At 48.1% G+C, this 19,558-nt stretch overlaps 1 long non-coding RNA gene across 1 annotated transcript; it reads left to right on the top strand.

Annotated features, from left to right (window-relative positions):
• The first annotated feature begins 598 nt into the window (after positions 1–598).
• Positions 599–17,044, top strand: LOC136624867 (uncharacterized). Its single transcript, XR_010792463.1, has 3 exons — positions 599–662; positions 13,558–13,632; positions 16,623–17,044. It is a non-coding gene; the product is annotated as an uncharacterized lncRNA (long non-coding RNA).
• Positions 17,045–19,558: the final 2,514 nt, after the last annotated feature.

Genomic DNA, 19,558 nt, shown 5'->3' with positions numbered 1-19,558 from the left:
GAGGCCCACACAGAGATGTCACCCCTGGCACGCCGCCTCCGCTCTGCGCATGTGCCCGCTGGGTGGCAGCCTGCACATCACAGAGAGGAGAAGACGCGGAAGAAGGTGAGCCGCACTGCTCACTGCCGGGGCACGGGTCGGATCCTGCTGCGAGAATTCTCCGACCCAGCCGTCTGCAGGCGGCCTAAATAATACACCGTGTGCATGCTGTGAATGCACATTATACCTTGTGTGCATACTGTCTGTATATGATGCTCTGGATGTTGTATAACGTTTGTATATGTGTGTTCTATATAAATATTCCCAGCGCTGCAGTGAACGGACTCCAACAGACATATAAATGTGCCGGACCTACTTCACAGGGTGCCTCACACCGAGTGCACCCCTCATCTAAAGAAGCGTTGTATAATCCCCTGGGCCCGCCCCTTCCGCATGGTCCGGACCGCTCGCTGGGGATTTTTATTTAGTTTCTGCTATTGTCTATCTCTCTCCGGTTTATACTTATATATTCTAATTTCCCTCCGATGCTCTCCATGATGTGATGTCGTAAGGACCGGCGACCAGCAAATCTATCACCTCAACCACCCGATTTATCTGGTTCTTCCTGCCGGCCTGGATCTTTGACCCACCGGCGCTCCCCAGGGAAACCCGGTTACCGCAGGGTGAGATAAAAATATTATATTTATTAAATTGGTAAATATAAATCCCCCCCCCCCCCCACTCTGGGGCGCTGCCTTCTGATCTCTGTTCTGTATATATATATATATATGATAGAGTATATGTGTCCGACCCCATATTCCTGTGTAGAAGGCGTGTATGGCCGGTGGATGATGGTGCTGTATGTATGGTGTGAGCGCTATGCGCATACGGGTGTTGTGTGTGTGTGTATATATATATATACTGACTGATATACTCGGCTTCGCCCCAGTTAGTTTGGTACAGAGAACAGGAACCGAGGATTATAGTATGTTCCCCACTTTGCCTGGTTCTTCACGTTACCCAGGAAACACCGCGTGGAGGTGACCGCGTGCTTCCTTGGCTAGAATTGTATAATCCAGTTGTGACCCCGTTACTTTTCCTACTTAGGATCTAAGGAACATTTGCGCCAAATGTCATGTTTGTCCTCCATGGGGAGTAAGGCCGCTCTCACACAGCCCGCTATTTACTGCGATGCTTAATCGCGGCACAGCGCCTCCATTGATTTCAGTGATGTTCTGCCGACTAGCGCTCGGACGCAGCATGTCTAACGCTGTGATTTTCAAGCGCTGTCTGCTCTATTTTCGTGCATTTTAGCACTTTTTAACGCACCTCATCACCCATAGTGGGGCGCTTCAAAAAACGCTGACAAATAGTGGAATGCCTTAGAAAAGGCCGCGCGAAATCGCAGTAAAACGCCATGATGTGCTAATGCGTGCGTGAGAGCGGCCTTAGGGAATTAGTGATGAGTCAGGCCGGCTTCACACGGGCAAGATTCTCCCACGAGTCTTGTGCCTTGCGGGATGTGAATATGATCCCCATTCTTTTGAACGGGGTCATACGCATGAGCGATTGTTTACCCACATTGCACCACAAAGCGATACAGGAAAAGAATCGCGACACGTACCGTCTTTGGGCGCGCCTTCACATCGCAGCGGCCATTGTTGTCAGTGGGGCCGGCGGCAGCATCGCTCCATGTGCTAGATGCACGCGATGCAATGAGGCGTCTCACCAATGAGAACAATGGGAGAAACTCCGTGATCAGCCGCGGCGGAGGATCGCTACTTCTCCGAAGTGATGCCAGATGTTTTTAATACAAAAGACGCCTCGCATCCGCGGTGAAATCGCACGTTGACGAGCGCAGTGTGAAGTCAGCCTCAGAGTCGGTCAGTGAGGGCTCACATTATATATAAAATGTGTGATAACTGTCGTTATCTGTATATACAGGGGGCATATGGGATGTACAGAAGTGTATATATGATGCAAGTGATGGTTATATATTTTTTGCTCGGTATATATGTGTTTTAACCCCTTAATGACACGGCCCTTGTTTTTCCATTTTCGCTTTTTCCTCTCCCCTTTTAAAAAAATCATAACTCCTTCATTTATTCATCGACGTCGCTCTATGAGGGCTTGTATTTTGCGGGCCGAGTTGTGTTTTTCAGTGGTACTATATAATGTACTATATAATGTAAGGAAAAACTTCTCAGTGGAGTGAAATGGGAAAAAAACTAAATTCCACCATCTTGGGTGTGTCTTGTTTTTACGGCGTACAGACTGCAACAAGAATGACCTGATCACTTTATTCTATGGGTCAGTACGAATACTTATAATACCAAAGTTATATAGGTTTTTTTTGGGCTGTACTCCTTTTTTTTGTTTTTCGAAGATATGTAATTTTTAAAAATTATTTCCTGCTTCCATCGTCTGACGACTATAACTTTTTCATTTTTTCGACATAGTTGTACGACATCTCATTTTGGGCGGGACGCCCCATTGTTTCCATTGCTACCATTCTGGCGTACATACGGCTTTTTGATCATTTTTTATTACATTTTTTCTTGGATATAGGGGTGACCAAAAAAGCACAATTCTGGTGTTCTTTATTTTTATGTTCTGAGATGAGCGAACCTACTCGTTTCGAGTAATTACTCAATCGAGCACCGCGATTTTCGAGTACTTCTGTACTCGGGTGAAAAGATTCGGGGGGGGCGGCGTGGCGGAGCGGGGGTAGCAGCGGGGAACAGGGGGGAGCCCTCTCTCTCTCCCTCTCCCCCCCACTCCCCGCTGCAACCCCCCACTCACCCACGGCGCCCCCCGTATCTTTTCGCCCGAGTACGGAAGTACTCGAAAATCGCGGTACTCAGGCAAAAAAGGGGCTTGGCCGAGTAGGCTCGCTCATCTCTAGTTCTGATGATGTTCGCCATGCAGGGTAAATAATGCATTACTTTGATAGATCAGACTTTTACGGACGCTGCGATACTAAATATGTTTTTTTGTATTACTATTTAGATCCCTTTATTATAAATATGGCAAAAGGGTTTTGTTTTACTTTTATTAGCTTTTTTAATTTAATAATCAGTAAAAATGCAATTTTACCTTTTTTGTTAGTCCCCAGAGGGGACAACAACTTGTGATGCGTTGATCGCTCCTACAGTATGATCTAATGTATAGCATTACATCATACCGCGATCTGTGGTCCTGTGATGTTAAGCGGTTAACTCCTTATGGACATGGCCTATTTTGGGCTTAAGAACGCAACGATTTCTGAGGGATTTTCATTTACAGTTTTCAAGAGCCACAACTTTTAATTTTCCAGTCGACAGTCGTATAAGGTCTTATGTTTTGCGTGGTCAACTATAGTTTTTATTAATTAACTCTGCCATTGTTTTTAATTTTTTTTTTTTTTACAGCGACAATCTAAGGCCTCATGTCCACGGGGAAAATCAGGCCCGCCGCGGATTCTTCATGTAGAATCCCGCAGCGGGTCCCTCCTGCCTCGCGGACATGATGCCTAAAAATCAGAATAAACTCACCTGCTCCGGAGGATGCGGATCTTCCTTCCTTCGCGGACGGATCTTCATTCTCCGACCCGGCGGATGTGCTCGACACGCCGGCGGCGTGCCGGGCACATCTGCCGGGCCAAAGAAAGAAGATCCGGCCGCGAAGAAGGGAAGAACCGCATCGTCCGGAGCAGGTGAGTTTAATTCTGGTACGGGTCTCCTGCGGATCCGGACAGCTTCGATAGGCCTCAATAGAAGCCTGCGGGAGCCGTCCCCGCGGGAGACCCGCACGAAAATGGAGCATGTCCATTTTGTTTCCCGCACGCGGATCCGCGCCTGACGCGGGAAATGACATCCAAAGGTATTTAACTACCTGCGGGTGTGCAATGCATCCCTATGAGGCGCGGATCCGCGTGCGGGAGAAACGCTGCGGATTCTAAGCGCGTGGACATGAGGCCTAACAGTATAAATGACGCAATTCATTTTTTCTGCGGTTCGATACGTTTACAACAATGCCAAAAACATAATTTTTTTTAGGTTTTTCCACTTCATCACATTCAAAGTCACATAACGTTTTTGATTTTTTCATGGACAGAGCTTTGTCAGGGCTTGTTTTTTGCGTCACGAACTGTAGTTTTTATTTGTACCATTTCGGGGTACATATGGCTCTTTAGATTGCCTTTATTGCTCTTTTTAGGAGATATTTGCTGCGCAGGATAATTCGTGTGCTCATTACGGACACAATGATACCACATATGTGAGGTTTTTCTGAAATTAGTAATTTTTTTTCTTGCAAATAGCGGTAAACAAGTAAAAAACCAAGGTATTTTATTTTATTTCTTTACATTATTTCTTTAGTTTATTTACACTGTTTATTTCCCTGAGGGCTTATTCAGACGTCCGTATATTGTCCTGGTTTTTACACCCGCCCAATATACGGTGTCCCTTTCTGCAGGGGGAGGAGGCGGGCCGGGAGCAGTGCACTGAGCTCCTGCCCCCTCTACGCCCTTCACCACTGTTTACAATGGGAGGGGCAGGAGGGTGGGGATGGCAGAGATAAGTTCCGCCTCATCCTGCCCCCTCCGCTTGCATATAGTGGCGAGGGGCAGAGATGGGGCGGGAGCTCAGTGCACTGCTCCTGGACCAGCCCACCTCCTCCACCTGCAGAAAGGGACACCGTATATCGGACAGGCGTGAATAAGCCCTGAAGCGGACCTGCTCCATAGCAGCAGTGATTGCTATGGTAAGGCATTGCATGACTTCTGTACAGCAATACCTTATCGCTGGTTATAGCGCTCATAATCAATGGGTGAAGCACAACAGCGCCGCTAGACTTAACATAAGATCTTTGACCCGGCCTGAGAGTCACTCAATGCATCAAACTCTAATTTCATGATTTTACGGCGGTGGTGACGATGTCACAAATCTAATGACACCAAAATCATCCACCCAAGGTCACACAAAGGGGTCAAAGTGCGGTGCAAGAAAAGCCTGCAGGCGGTTTTATATAAGATTCGTTTCTCTTCCCCACATTCAGAAAATCCGAACCGTTTTATTTTTCCGATAACGCAGCTGTCTGAGGGCTTGTTGCTTCTTGTGGGGCGAATTGTAGTTTTTTATGGTTCTCTTTAATGCACCATATAATGTATTGTGAAGCTAAATAAATCCGCTGTGGGATGTCACTATGAACACTGAGGTCGCTGTGCGCAGTCACTATTACCGCTGGGGCGATAAATAAGTGGGTTTTGGGTTTCAGTTTGGTCACACGGTCTCTAAAAGGTTCGTCATCACTGCTATAGGGTGTCTGGGGGACGCCAGGTCTGATTCTGCTGCGATATTTCACAGGTGGAAATGGACCCGGCCATGGGCATGAGGCCATACTGTGTAATGCAGTACCATAGTATTGCATTATGCTGTATGCTGACAGTCAGTCTCTTCATGGTAGCCTTGGGAATCTTCAGGAGGCCCAGGGTGTCATGACAACCAAACCGCACCTTGCAATCTCATCGCGAGGGGGCTGTTTTGGACCACTAAATGCCGATTGGGGCATTTAAATGCCGCTGTCAGATCGATTTAAAGGATTAACAGCTGCGATCAATGTGAACGCTGATGGCGGCTGTTACAGGCGGGTGTCAGCTGTCAGAGACAGCCGCCCTGCCATGGATGGAGCGGATGAGGGGTAAAGTGGTTAGTCTTCTCCACTGCTCCAGGCTTCTTCGCTGGCTTTTGTTGACATGCTGCTGGGGTGACATTTTCATATACACACATGACTGCCGTGGCCAACCCCTGACCCCAGCCGTGTGCGGCGGCAGCGCTATCCCAGCACATGAGCCAAGGGGGGGCTATAGCATATTTCCATCTGCGTGGAATTTGTGTTTTTTATGAAATAGTGAAAGGAATGTAGCCGCGATCTGCTGTCAGCGCAGTTCTGTACGTTTTTGGTCTTGTCATCTTTTGCTAGGATATAAAGGTTTTGTGGCCTGTATACATGTGAGCGCGGCGCATAGGTGCCCATGAGAAAATGTACACCACCTACCATAAGGTCTCACGTCCACGGGCGGGTCGGATTCCGTGGCAGTAGCCCGCAGTGGATTCCCACTCTGTCCGTGGCCGAGGACACTGCTTACCCGTCCGGGTCTTCTATTTTCTTCACTACGTATGTGTGCGGCAGTGCCGGCTGGCGTGCCGCTGTACATGCGCAGTGGAGGATTTTTTTCAAATCTCCTGCTTTCCCGCGGGATCCGCTGCCCGGCGGCACAGTTAGATACGCGTGGGCCGCGGGTCAGACTGCTTCCATTGACTGCAATGGAAGTCGTCCATGAGGGATCCGCACTGAAATGGAGCATGCTGCAACTTGTTTCTAGACCGAAAGGTCCGCAAATCAAATCCACATGCTTTATTTCATTGCGGACGGCCATGTTTCCCTTTGTGTATCTTTCGGTTGGGGACATTGGGCCTCAGTGTTTGCCCTTGAGCCTTATTGATGGTCATTACAAATGCTCTGGTCATCAGATGCGCTAGAGCTGACTTGTCTATATGCACTCCTCACTCAGTAAGTAACGGCCATGTTCTGTGATTGACTTGTCCTTGTGAGGCGAATTACAGGAAGAGCAAAAAATGGATGGGAAATACAATTGTCAAAATCATTTCTTACACAGCTAGGGTAAAATAAAAGCTGTGCTGTGATTGGTTGGTATGTATTATACTACTGACGTAAAGTAAAAGCTGTGCTGTGATTGGTTGGTATGTATTATACTACTGACGTAAAGTAAAAGCTGTGCTGTGATTGGTTGGTATGTATTATACTACTGACGTAAAGTAAAAGCTGTGCTGTGATTGGTTGGTATGTATTATACTACTGACGTAAAGTAAAAGCTGTGCTGTGATTGGTTGGTATATATTATACTACTGAGGTAAAATAAAAGCTGCGCTGTGATTGGTTGGTATTTCTTATACTACTGAGGTAAAATAAAAGCTGCGCTGTGATTGGTTGCTATGGGAAACCCAGATTTTCTTTAAAATCTCAATCCATGTTAATGTGGCATTCATTCAAGTTTTAGGCTGGGTTCACACAGGGCGGATTTGCCGCAGCAGATCCGCCCGCGGCCGCTAATCTCGGGATTAGCCAGCCATGTGGATGAGATTTCTCAGAAACCTCGTCCACACGGGACGGCTAATCCGCTGCAGTAAATCCGGTTGAAACCGCGGCCACGCTCTCCTCTATGGGAGCACCAGCCGCAACGGAAAAGCATGCCGCCGAGCTGCTTCAAAGCCGCCGCAGCTTAAACCGCGGCGGTTCTCCCGGCGGAAATCTCGCGGTTTTTGCTGTGGCCAAACCGCGAGATTTCCGACGGGAATCCGCCCTGTGTGAACCCACCCTTAATCCGGGGCAACGCTGGTACCCCTGCTAGCCTAATAATCACATACGTGCGGCAACGACGTCTGCCCTCAGGTGTCTGCCCGTTTGTGGAGGCCTAGCTTATGATGTGCACTCCGCTCCACCGCACTTTATGGCGTTGTCTGGCCCTGACAAATGTATGTATGCACTTCTGTATGGCCATTACAAAGCACTTTGTAATATACTTTGTGCTTTGTAAATCAGCCATACAGAAGATATATACTTACCTACAGGAGTGCTCCCTATCTTCAGTCTTCTCCTCTTGTCGGGCCGTAAACACACGTCCTCGGGCCAGGGGTGCGCGCCTGTTTTTTTGCGCAGGCGCAGCAGCGCCTAGCCACCTCTCAGTGTAATCCTGTCTGTGCAGGGAGAGGAGAGGTGAGCTGTGACTATTGTGAATGGTGGTCCTGTGTTATCTATATATAGGTGTCACCTCTCAGTATAATCCTGTCTGTGCAGGGAGGAGAGGAGGTGAGCTGTGACTATTGTGAATGGTGGTCCTGTGTTATCTATATATAGGTGCCACCTCTCAGTGTAATCCTGTCTGTGCAGGGAGGAGCGGAGAGGTGAGCTGTGACTATTGTTAATGGTGGGTCCTGTGTTCTCTACAAATAGGTGTCACCTCTCACTGTAATCCTGTATGTGCAGGGAGGAGAGGAGGTGAGCTGTGAGTATTGTGAATAGTGGTCCTGTGTTATCTATACAGATGTGTCTCATCTCAGTGTAATCCTGTTTGTGCAGGGAGGAGAGCCATGACTATTTTGAATGGTTGAGGTGCGGACAACTAGTTGCTGTGTGGGTTAGGGTGCTGACAACTTGTCGACGCGGGGGTTGGGGTGCTGACAACTAGTTGCCGCAAGAGTTGGGGTGCTGACAACTTGTCGCCGCGGGGGTTCAGGTGCTGACAACTTTTCGACACAGGAGTTGGGGTGGTGACAAATAGTGGACGCAGGAGTTGGGGGGTGACAACTAGTCCCCGCGCGGGTTAAAAGCTGACAACTAGTCGCCGCAGGAGTTAGGGTGCTGACAACTAGTCGCCGCGGGGGTTGGGGTGCTGACAACTAGTTGCCTCAGGGGTTTGGGTGCTGACAACTAGTCGCCGCAGGGGTTGGGGTGCTGACAACTTGTCGCCATGGGGTTTGGGTGCTGACATCTTGTCGCCGCCGGAGTTGGGGGGCTGACAACTTGTCGACGCGGGGGTTGGGGTGCTGACAACTAGTTGCCGCGGGGGTTGGGATGCTGACAACTAGTTGCCTCGGGGGTTGGGGTGCTGACAACTAGTCGCCGTGGGGGTTTGGGTGCTGACATCTTGTTGCCGCGGGGGTTGGGGTGCTGACAACTAGTCGCCGCGGGAGTTGGGGGGCTGACAACTTGTCGACACAGGGGTTGGGGTGCTGACAACTAGTTGCCGCGGGGGTTGGGATGCTGACAACTAGTCGGTTTGGGGTGCTGACAACTTATCGCCATGGGGGTTTGGGTGCTGACATCTTGTTGCCGCGGGGGTTGGGGTGCTGACAACTAGTCGCCGCGGGAGTTGGAGGGCTGACAACCAGTCGCCGCGGGGGTTGGGGTGCTGATAACTTGTCGCCGCGGGGGTTGGGATGCTGACAACTAGTTGCCTCGGGGGTTGGGGTGCTGACAACTAGTCGCCGTGGGGGTTTGGGTGCTGACATCTTGTTGCCGCGGGGGTTGGGGTGCTGACAACTAGTCGCCGCGGGAGTTGGGAGGCTGACAACTTGTCGACGCGGGGGTTGGGGTGCTGACAACTAGTTGCCGCGGGGGTTGGGATGCTGACAACTAGTCGCTGTGGGGTTTGGGGTGCTGAAAACTTATCGCCATGGGGGTTTGGGTGCTGACATCTTGTTGCCGCGGGGGTTGGGGTGCTGACAACTAGTCGCCGCGGGAGTTGGAGGGCTGACAACCAGTCGCCGCGGGGGTTGGGGTGCTGATAACTTGTCGCCGCGGGGGTTGGGATGCTGACAACTAGTTGCCTCGAGGGTTGGGGTGCTGACAACTAGTTGCCGCAGGGGTTGGGGTGCTGACAACTTGTCGCCGCGGGGTTTGGGTGCTGACATCTTGTCGCCGCGGGAGTTGGGGTGCTGACATCTTGTCGCCGCGGGGAAGAGGGGGGGCTGTCAGTGTTACTTGTCATGTGGGGGGAAAGGGGGCTGTCAGTGTACTTGTCGCGCGGGAGGACTGTCTCCGTAACTTGTCGCACGGGAGGGGGGCTGTCACCATAACTTGTCGGGAGGAGGGGAGCTGTCGCTATAACTTGTCGCACTGGGAGAGGCGGAGGGGTGTTCTCACCATAACTTGTCGCAGGGGGGAAGGGGCTATTGCTATAACTTGTTGCACGGTGGGAGGGGGCTGTCACCATAACTTGTCATGGTCGGGGGGGAGGTGCCTGTCAAGCGGGTATCCTTGTTTCACAGTGGGGCGGCTGCAGGAGATTTCTCTCCCCGCCCCTCTCCATTCACTTTGCACAGCGGACGTTCAGTACTGAACGGCTGCTGTTTACACTGAACTCTCGTCGTTCAGGATTTTATCCTGTGAGTATAGACAGTCTCTCCTGACCCCGCCCCCTCTAAGTACACTGTACAGCAGAACATGCTGTCCTGTGGAGGGACTTAGAGGGGGCGGGGCCTGGGCAGGAAGAGACTTAGATGAGTTCACTAGAGATGGGCGTGGCCAGGACGGGAGCTGAGGGAGGCCAGTCATTGGGAGCTCGCACACAGAGGGGGGAGAGCGCAGGGCATTGTGGGAAGTCAGCACAACGGCGCCATCTTTGAAAGCTGCTTTGAACATCAGATATCAAAGTAAGAAACTGACCTTCCGGCTGATCTGCCTGCCTGAGCCCTGTATGCGGTGTGTGGGAAAAATCACATCTGCATGCTTGTCATTGCTTTGCGGACATCCATGCATCCCTATGGACGGCTTGATTTGCGGTTCTCCAGCGCTGGTTCCACAAATCGAATCCGCCTGTGGACATTGGGCCTTACTTTAGCATGTATACTATTAGTATGGATATCCGGCAGCGGACGTGGTACTTGTGTGACAGAATATATGATGTGCTGCAGGGATATGGTGTATTATTGGGAAGCCCGTCCCGACGGCGACTGCAATCTATATACATATCTCCATGCTCAGGAGAATTACTCAGCGGCCTTAGGGCTCATGTCCCCAGGTGCCCTCGCAGCGTTTTACCAGTGTTTGTGATACCGCGTACGGGCAGCGAGTGTACTGCGCATATCTGCGTATCTCACGGCCGCGGTCATGCGCAGTGTAGCTGTCTTTTTTTTAATCCCCCGCTGTGTCGTATCTGCGTTGCGTATGAATCGCCGCCCGTACATAATGTATTGTGTATGGACAGGTTTGCATACGCTGCTTATACAAACGTATACGGCTCACTCTGCGTGGTACGCCGGAGAATAGAGCATGCTGCGATCTAGTTCTCGCTGGTATCTACATGCAGTGTCTATACGCTCATGTGCAAGGACTAATGAAGGTCCATTTACTCTCATTAGCTCCATTCAGCACGCTTTACGTGGCCGTGCAACGCATGTGTAATAGGCGGTGAAAGACCACCCGAGGACACGAGCCCTTAGGAATAATAGTTATAATGTAAAGGCGTCCTCTGTTCCTAATCCACAAAGTACTCGGGGTGAACCAACATGGAGGTCCCTCTGCATGCCCCCTCCGCCATATTTCTGTAGCCACGGGCGGAACTGTTCAGCAGCTTCCAGACTTTTGTTATATTCTTGGCGCATCTAATTACAATATTTCCCAGTAAGCAATATTCTAATGAAGCTTCTTGTACAGGATGGGCCACGGAATATTAGCCCGTCACCACACTCTCATCAAAGCTGTCTAAAAGAAAATCTTTGTTGCCATAGCAACCAATCACAGCGCAGCTTTCATTTACCTCAGCAGTATAAGAAATGAAAGCTGCGCTGTGATTGGTTGCTATGGACAACATTGATAGACTTTCTTATAGACAGTGTGGGCTGCCGTCCTTCTTTTCCGTGGACCACCCTGCAGATGCTATGGTGATGATGAGTGAGTGTGAGGCATAGCGTATAGTTACATCATACGTACACAGGGGGCGCACCGCTTCAGCCTAAGATTGAGCCAGAATTTTGCCTTATTCAGTTTAGTAAATCTCGCACTTATATTCGGAGAGATCGCTCAGCTGTTTGAGAACAACGGTCATATTGCTTTATTGTTACTGCATTGTAGATGGTAAATATAAGGTATATGTCTATGTTTAAGGACTCTCCGGTTACCGGACAACCCCTTTTCAGTAGGACGCCCTGTGTGAAAATAATATACAGAGATACACGCGTACCCCAGGACTCAGCACTGCAGCCTGCTGCAGACTCAGGGGGAGGGGCATAGGAAGTCACACCTCTGTAGCCAATGATAAATGCAGCATCATGTTCTTGAACTCCTGGCATCGCGGCTATCAGGGTCTGAGCGCCGATGCCAGGAGAATGGATGGTGACACTGCAGCTTCTCATTGGCTGCAGCGGTCACCTGATTTCCTGTGACATCATCTGTCAGTGGGATTATGGGCATCTGTAACAATTTACACTTTCAACTTTAACCTCTTAGTGACGGCCCCATTGCCTTTTTACGTCCTAGCTAAGCGGGCTTTAATCCTGGAGGACATAAAAACATGCATCCTCTTAGAATTAAAGCCCTATTGCCCCCCCCCCCCCCCCCCCGGCAATGTGATCCGGTGTATAGCGCCGATCGCAATTAAATGAATAAATAGTTAAAAAAAGATTAAGATTCAGCTGCCCTGATGGATCCGATCCATCAGGGCAGCTGAGATTACTCACCCGCCTTGTCCGTGGTCTCCCACGGGGAATTGGTTCTCTGGGACCCGTCACCGCTCTTCTGCATATGTGTGCCAGATGTATGACGTCATGCGCATGCGCAGAAGGCCAGGAGCCCCGGCAAATTTAAAGTCTCCTGGATGCCGACTCCTGAAGGTAGCCGGGAACCAGGAGATGTCACTGGAGACCGAGGTGACCGGTCCCCTGTGCACGTGATTGCCACTATTCAATGGAAAGCGGCGATCACGAAAAAGTTTTAAAAGGTTGGAAAGAAGTTTGTTCCATCTCCTCTCATGGATCGGATCCATAAGGAGAGGTGAAAATACTCACTCGGGTCCTCCGCGATGTCCCAATCTTCTGGGACCTGAAGTATCCTTCTGCGCAGAGGGGCTCGTGCCCCGGGAAATTTTAAATCCCTCTGCTCCTGGGTAACATGTGCAGAGAGATGTCACCGGGGACGTGATCACTGTTATCCAATAGATAACAGTGATGATTTAGAGTAAAAAAAAATGGCACCGATAAAAACTATAGTTCGCCATGCAAAAAATAAGCCCTTATATGGCCGTGGCGACAAAAAGTGGCTTTTGAAAAATGGATATAAAACCCTGCCAAAAATAGCTGCATCCTTAAGCCCAAAATAGGCCGTGTCCTTAAGGGGTTAATATAAGACAGGGTCTTCTTTTTAAGGAAGCACGGTATCTTAGCGTCTATTACGCACTGTAGAAGCCTATTGAAATCAATGTGCATGCGCAAATGCACACAAAATACACAGGAAACCTGCGTAATCGCTACGTATTTACCCACAAAATCAAGAAGATTTCGCACGTTTCTATTACATGCGGAAATACGCTGCATATTTATGTGAAGTAAAAGAATACCAATACGCCGCAAAGCGCAAGGCAACAGCGTATTTACAGACCGAAATACGCAAGCGCCCATGTGAATGCGGAGAAATGGTTACTTGTGCTGGTCTTCATTTTCTTGTTACCTCTATAGCTCCAACATATTCTGCAGCAATGTACAGAGATTGTCGTCCCTAATATCTGTCATGGTCGCCGGTAACGCTCACAATGTAATGTTTCTATCGCAAACACACACTACACGCGCCTGCAGATGCGGGACAGTTTCATCAACGGCCATTTAACCTAGACATGTGTTTGGCGCTAGTAGTCCATAAGCGTGCACGGGGGGCCATAACATGCACATGTCAGTAAAAGTAGGTGGAAATGATTGGAATCCTGGCCAGTGTCAGTAGATGTTCTACAACTTGTAGGCAGGACATACAATAGTGCAGTCTGGTCAAGAACGTTGCTCATGCGTTTTTCTATCCTTCTGTTTGCAGATGGCTCAGAGGGATTCCTTTGTGAATCCGTGTTCAGTTATCAAGTCGCATCAGCGCTGAAGCAGGTGAAACATGGTAAGTAACGAGTGCAAATCATGACCATAATCCAGTCTACACCAGCAAACAGAAACTCATCCTACAGATTTCTCTTCTATCAAACTGTATTAAGTAATGCATGCCTGTTTTATGGCTGAGGGAAGTGAATTAAAGAGTTTGTAAACTATTGGTGACCTATCCTGAAGATAGATCATCAATAGTAGCTTGGTGGAAGTCCGTTACCAGGAACCCCACCGATCAGCTGTTTGTAGGGCCAATGCACTAAGTTTAAATCTGCAGGAAGCAGACAGCTTCCTTCTCAGTGCGGTGGCCAGCCCTGGCATTGCAGTCATTGAAATGAATGGAAAATTTGATGCAATACCGAGCCCTGCCACTGCAGTGATTATGGAGCTGTCTGCTTCCTGCAGAAATCAGCTCAGTGCACCAGCCCAGAAACAGGTGAGATGGGACGGGGAGCTGGTGAACTGAGATCCCGTCCCCTCTCTGACCCTCGCCATTGCTTGCAATGGAGGGGGCATAACAGGATGGAACATAGCTCCGCCCCTGACCCAACCCTCCATTGCAAACAGTAGCAAGAGGCAGAGAGGGGGCGGGAGTTCAATGCACTAGCTCCTCCCCTTGCAGAAAGGGGCAGCGTATATCAGCCGGGCGTGAAAACCTGACCGATATATGCCCGTCTAAATAAGCCCTAAAGGGAGAATGGTGGGGTTTTGGCATTTTTATTGTTGTTTTTTTTTATAATTTTTTAACTTTTTCATTTTTTTTACATTTTTGTCTTTTTTAGGGAACTTGCATAATCCTTTTTTTTATTCTTCTAATACTCTGGAATGCTGAGGCATAGTAGGGTATTAGACAGGCTATGAAGCTCAGAGTCTTAGCGCCATAGCCTAATTTAGCTGGCAAACCCGGAGGCTATATTCAAGCCTCCGGATGCAACTGAGACCCTTCAGAACCGCCTGATCACATTGCGAGGGTTCTGATGGTGACACGGCTTTCATTTGACAGCCGATCACCAGCTCTCCCTGCCATGGAGACCATTGGCCGGCTTCTGACGAGCCGATGGTCCACGTGGCAGGGAGAGCTGTCCAATGGTGACAGAGGGAGCCCTCTGCTTCTGTCAGCCCTTTACATGCTGCAGTCGCACAGACCACAACATGTTAAAGGGTTAAACAGCGGAGATCAGAGGTTTTCTCCGTTCTCAGCTGTCAGCACTTTACATGCTGCGGTCACAGAGATTGCGGTATGTAAAGGGTTAAACAGCGGAGATTGGAGGTTTTCTTTGTTCTCTGCTGTAAGAGCTGGTGCCCGGCTATCATCTGACAGTTGGTCACCAGCTCTCCCTGCACGCGGACCATCAGCCGGCGTCTGAAAAGCCGATGGTTTCCGTGGCCAGATGTAAACAGTGCAGGGAAGAATCGGAAAGTTGCCGGTAGATCGGTTATATCGTCCCGCTTCTTTTTTTAAAGTCCTGCACTGGTTCTTTGTGGGACTATGCAGGCAGAGCACAATGCCACAGCTTATGGCATTGTGTTCTGCATGGTCCTATAGTGAAACATAGCCAGGAAATCTTCTGGGCTATGTCACTATGGGCAGCGCAGCTAGTCCTGGAAAATTTCCGGGCGTGCCACTGAAGAGGTTAATGCTATAACTTACAGATCTTGAGATATACAACTATAACAAGAGGTATGAGTTACTACAAATGACTGGTTACTTTTGTACTCCTATGACTTATGATTTAAGAAAACTATAAGACTAGACTGTGCTAATGTCATGAGGTGGTAAGGACTTCTGCAAAGGTTGGGCTACATTTGGAGCCTTCATCACTAATTCTGACTAGAAAAACAGCGTTGTATGCAGAGCTATTTTTCCAATCAAAACGAGAGACACTTCAGAAGGCACAAAATTTGGCAACAGAAATATCAACTTAGCTTTTTAAAGGCTTACATTATCAGCACATTTGCAGTATGATATTTCCTTCCCCTTCCCCCTCCACCCCATGCCATGTTCATTTTCTGCACCAACATTTTGAAATATGCACCATATCTTGGGATATGCATCAGTCAGAGACGGTCCTCCAATCAGCATTGCCAAGACAGCTGGCGCAGCCCATCAAAGCGTTGACTGGTCTAGAACAGTGTTTCTCAACTCTAGTCCTCAGGGACCCCCCTATATGACCTGTCGGGGGTCTCTGAGGACTGGAGTTGAGAAAAGCTGGTCTAGAAGTCTTGATTTTCACAGCCAATTATACTGTAGAAAATCTCCAAGATTTTGTTGGCTTTCAAGGAAATGCACCATTTGAGTTGTACTGTGCTATCGTTCACTGCCTCTGCTTATGCTACACCGTAATTTACTGACCATAAGTCAAGTAAGGCACCCACTATTTGTATTTTTGATAAAGGCATTTTATGCAAAATTAAAAATGGGGTATTTTACACTTGGATGGACCTCTTTTCTCAATCAAACTATCCACTTCCTCTGAATATCCAGCCATATTTGATCCTGATAGTATAATAAACCCTCCATCCACAGCCAAAAACTAGGCTGGATTCACATTTGCACTATTATTTCCATTGTTTGGCTCCATCATAGGAGCTAAACATTGGAAGTGCTGGACCCCATGCTTAACTGACATGAATGATGTCCATAGGACCCAGTTGACTAGCATGGTGTCCTCCGGGCTTCCGCCAGGCTGCTCGGGAATCTATGTCAGCTGTGTGCCGAAGACGCTTGCACAGATATGAACAGTCTAACCTGTGCCTACACTAATTGGGTAAAGAAGCATCCCTAAAGAACCTTCTAAGTCTTCTAACTGCTCAGACAGTCTGTCACCAGCTTGAGAGCACCTTGTAAGTGTCAATGTACACTGTGATAAGACTATGTTCCTGTCAAAAGCAGTGATTTCTTATGATCCTTCTCAGTGATTACCCGACATCATGGAGCAACCTGGAGAGACTGGAGAGAATCCTGTTCTAATTGCAGTAACATTTGTTTAGGTCTAATCTTTTCAGATCAACAAGTATCCCGGATGGAGAAGTTGGCCGGATTAGTGGAAGAGTTGGAAGCAGATGACCCCTAGCCCACTTCCACCCCTGAGCCGGACCATACTAAACGATTAAACTGTTATGTGCAAGCATGAGAAGGTACTACCAGGGCTCAACATCCTCTACCATGTCTTCAGTTGTTCTTCTAAAACCAGCATCTTATACTGCAGTCGTTGCCGCTCCATAGAATGAGTCTACAAATCGCTACACGTTGAAGTCTTCTACCATTTGTGACTATCCCGACCCATAAAGCCGTTTACCATTGTACCTTCACTGGGAATGAACAGGGACGATTGTTTTCAGATTTGTATACAGTGAAAACTTGTGTATAATGTTACATTTTTGCTAAATGTTTTTATTTTCTAAAATAAAGATGAGTTTTGTAGTTACATTTTTATTAGTGTTTTAATTGTGAGGAAAGATGTAATGTTGTGCCAGCAAGAAAAAACTAAAGTGTAATTTAGAAATCCACTGTCCAGGGTGTAGAGGTATCTAATGACCTCTTACAGTGCGATGATCCCTATACTTCTTTAATTTGCTCATTTACATTTAACAAAAGTCTCTCTCAACATGCATACATGAGCCTATGGTGCCCATGACCCTGTCACCAGTTGTCCTTCTTCGAACCGCTTTTGGTAGGTACTAACCATTGCATCTTGGGAACCGCCCTCCCTGGTATTCTGGAGGGCTCTGTTCCAGTCGTCTAGTCATTACTATTTCGCCAAAGTTACTCAGTTTCCTACACTTGCCCATTTTACCTGCTTCCAACACACCAAGAGCTGACTCTTCACTTGATGCTTAAAGGGTTGTACCAAGATATAAAGTTATTCCCCTGCCTACAGGATAGGGAATAACATTATGATCCGACCACCGATTACAATAATGGGTGTTCCGATGGACCCCTCATGGCTGGATGTGAGGATGAGTGTGATGCGTGCTGCAGCTCCATTAACTTCAGTGACAGCGCTCAGCAATCTCTGGCGCTCATACTCGACAATTTCAGGCACTGTCATTGAAATAAACGTAGCTGTGGCATGCTCGTGTGTCCTTTGCTCCATTCACGTGGAGACCATTGGGACCCCCATTTTTGCGATTGGTCAGGGTCCAACCACTAGGACCCTAACCAATCATATATTGTGGATAGGGGAATAACTTTATATCCTGGTACAACACCTTTAACCCCTTCCCGCCATAGGACATAGAGTTATGTCATGGCAGGGTGGTACTTAAGGCAACATTACATAACCTTACGTCATGTGGATCTCGCGGGATCTAAAACAATCCTGCGCCATCTGGCAGCAGGAGCTGGCTTATACTGATAGCCTGCAACAGCGGGGGTGCATTGGGACAGTGATCCCCGCTGTTAACCCTTTACATGCTGCAATCTATGTAGATCGCTGCGTTTAAAGGGTTCACAGAGGGAGTGCGCTGCCTCTGGACATTACTGGACCCACGCAATGTAATTGCGAGGACCGTCGGGTTGTCGTGGCAACAGGACGCCAGATACAGGCATCCTGCTTTGCCATTGCCTATGTTCGCTAAAACCAGCGAAAAGCCATAGCAGTCCTGCAATGCCCTATCATAGCTGTTATGAATGAGGTCCCCTTCAGGGACATAAACAGTGTAAAAAACAAAAGACATGGTGTAAAAAAATACAGAAAGAAAGAAAACCCTTTCTTGCTCATTTTTCCCTATTTCTATAGAAAAAAAAACGCAAATGTGGTATCCTCGTGTCTTTAATGACCTGTTTGAGCACCAATTTGAGCACACTAATTATCCTGCACAGCAAAAAATGGTAAAAAAAATGGAGGCAAAATGCTTATTTTATTTATTTTGGCTGGATCAGATCCGGCAGCGAGAATTCTCGCCGCGGGACCCGACCCGAGCGCCTGCAGAGAGCAGCGCATACTCACCCATGCCCCGCAGCTCCGGATCTTTCATGTACCGGCAGCTGGCGCATGCGCAGACCGGAGCCAGCAGCGGGTGAGTGACGTTTCTGTGCGGGGCTCACAGAAATAGAACATGCCGCTGTTTGTTTGCCTCGCGAGATTTCACAAAGCCTAACTGCGGCCGTCTGCATAGGATTGCGTTTGTTAACGCAATCCTATGCAGGCTTCCAGCGGCAGAAATCCCGCCGCAGAATTTCCGCCTGTCTGCAGGCGGCCTTTACCTCCAAAAAAGCGATATGTACCCAAAATGGTATATAAAACACTACAGATTGTGACGCAAAAAACAAGCCCTCACAGAGCTCCGTCCATGGAAAAATAAAAAAGTTATGCGACTTTGAATGCAATTATGCAAAAATAATCATCAATTCCAAAAAAGGGTTTTATTATGCAAAAGTGGAAAACATTAAAAAATTATGTTTTCGGTATTGTTGTAATCGTACTGTTTCGCAAAAAATATATATTGCGTCATTTATGCTGTTTGATGAGAATTAAAAAAGAATGGCAGAATTGATGTTTTCTCTCCCTGCTCTCAAAAAACATTATAAAAGTTTTACAATATATTATATGCACCCAAAAAGATACCAATAAAAACTACAGTTCGCCATGCAAAAAACAAGCCCTTATTTGGCCGTGTCGATGGAAAAATAAAAAAAAGTTATGTCTCTTGAAAAGCAGAAACGAAAATCCCCAGAAAATCGTTGCGTCTCTAAACCCCAAATAGGTCATGTCCTTAAGGGGCTAATATATCCCACCCCTTGACAGGTGAGATTATAACAAGAAAATGTTTTTCACGTCACACTTCACGTGTGACAGGTTTTAATTTTAACCCCTTAACGACCAGCCCATAGTGTTTTTACGTCCTGCCCAAGTGGGCTTTATTCTCTGAGGACGTAAAAACATGTGTCCTGCAGAGAATAAAGCCCCTCGGGCTCTGGACGTGACAGCTCCATGCTG

The sequence above is a fragment of the Eleutherodactylus coqui genome, chromosome 4 (genome assembly GCF_035609145.1).
Source record: "Eleutherodactylus coqui strain aEleCoq1 chromosome 4, aEleCoq1.hap1, whole genome shotgun sequence".
In the NCBI taxonomy this organism is placed as follows: domain Eukaryota; kingdom Metazoa; phylum Chordata; class Amphibia; order Anura; family Eleutherodactylidae; genus Eleutherodactylus; species Eleutherodactylus coqui.
The sequence above is the reverse complement of the archived record's forward strand: the minus strand, read 5'-3'. Positions and strand labels throughout refer to the sequence as shown.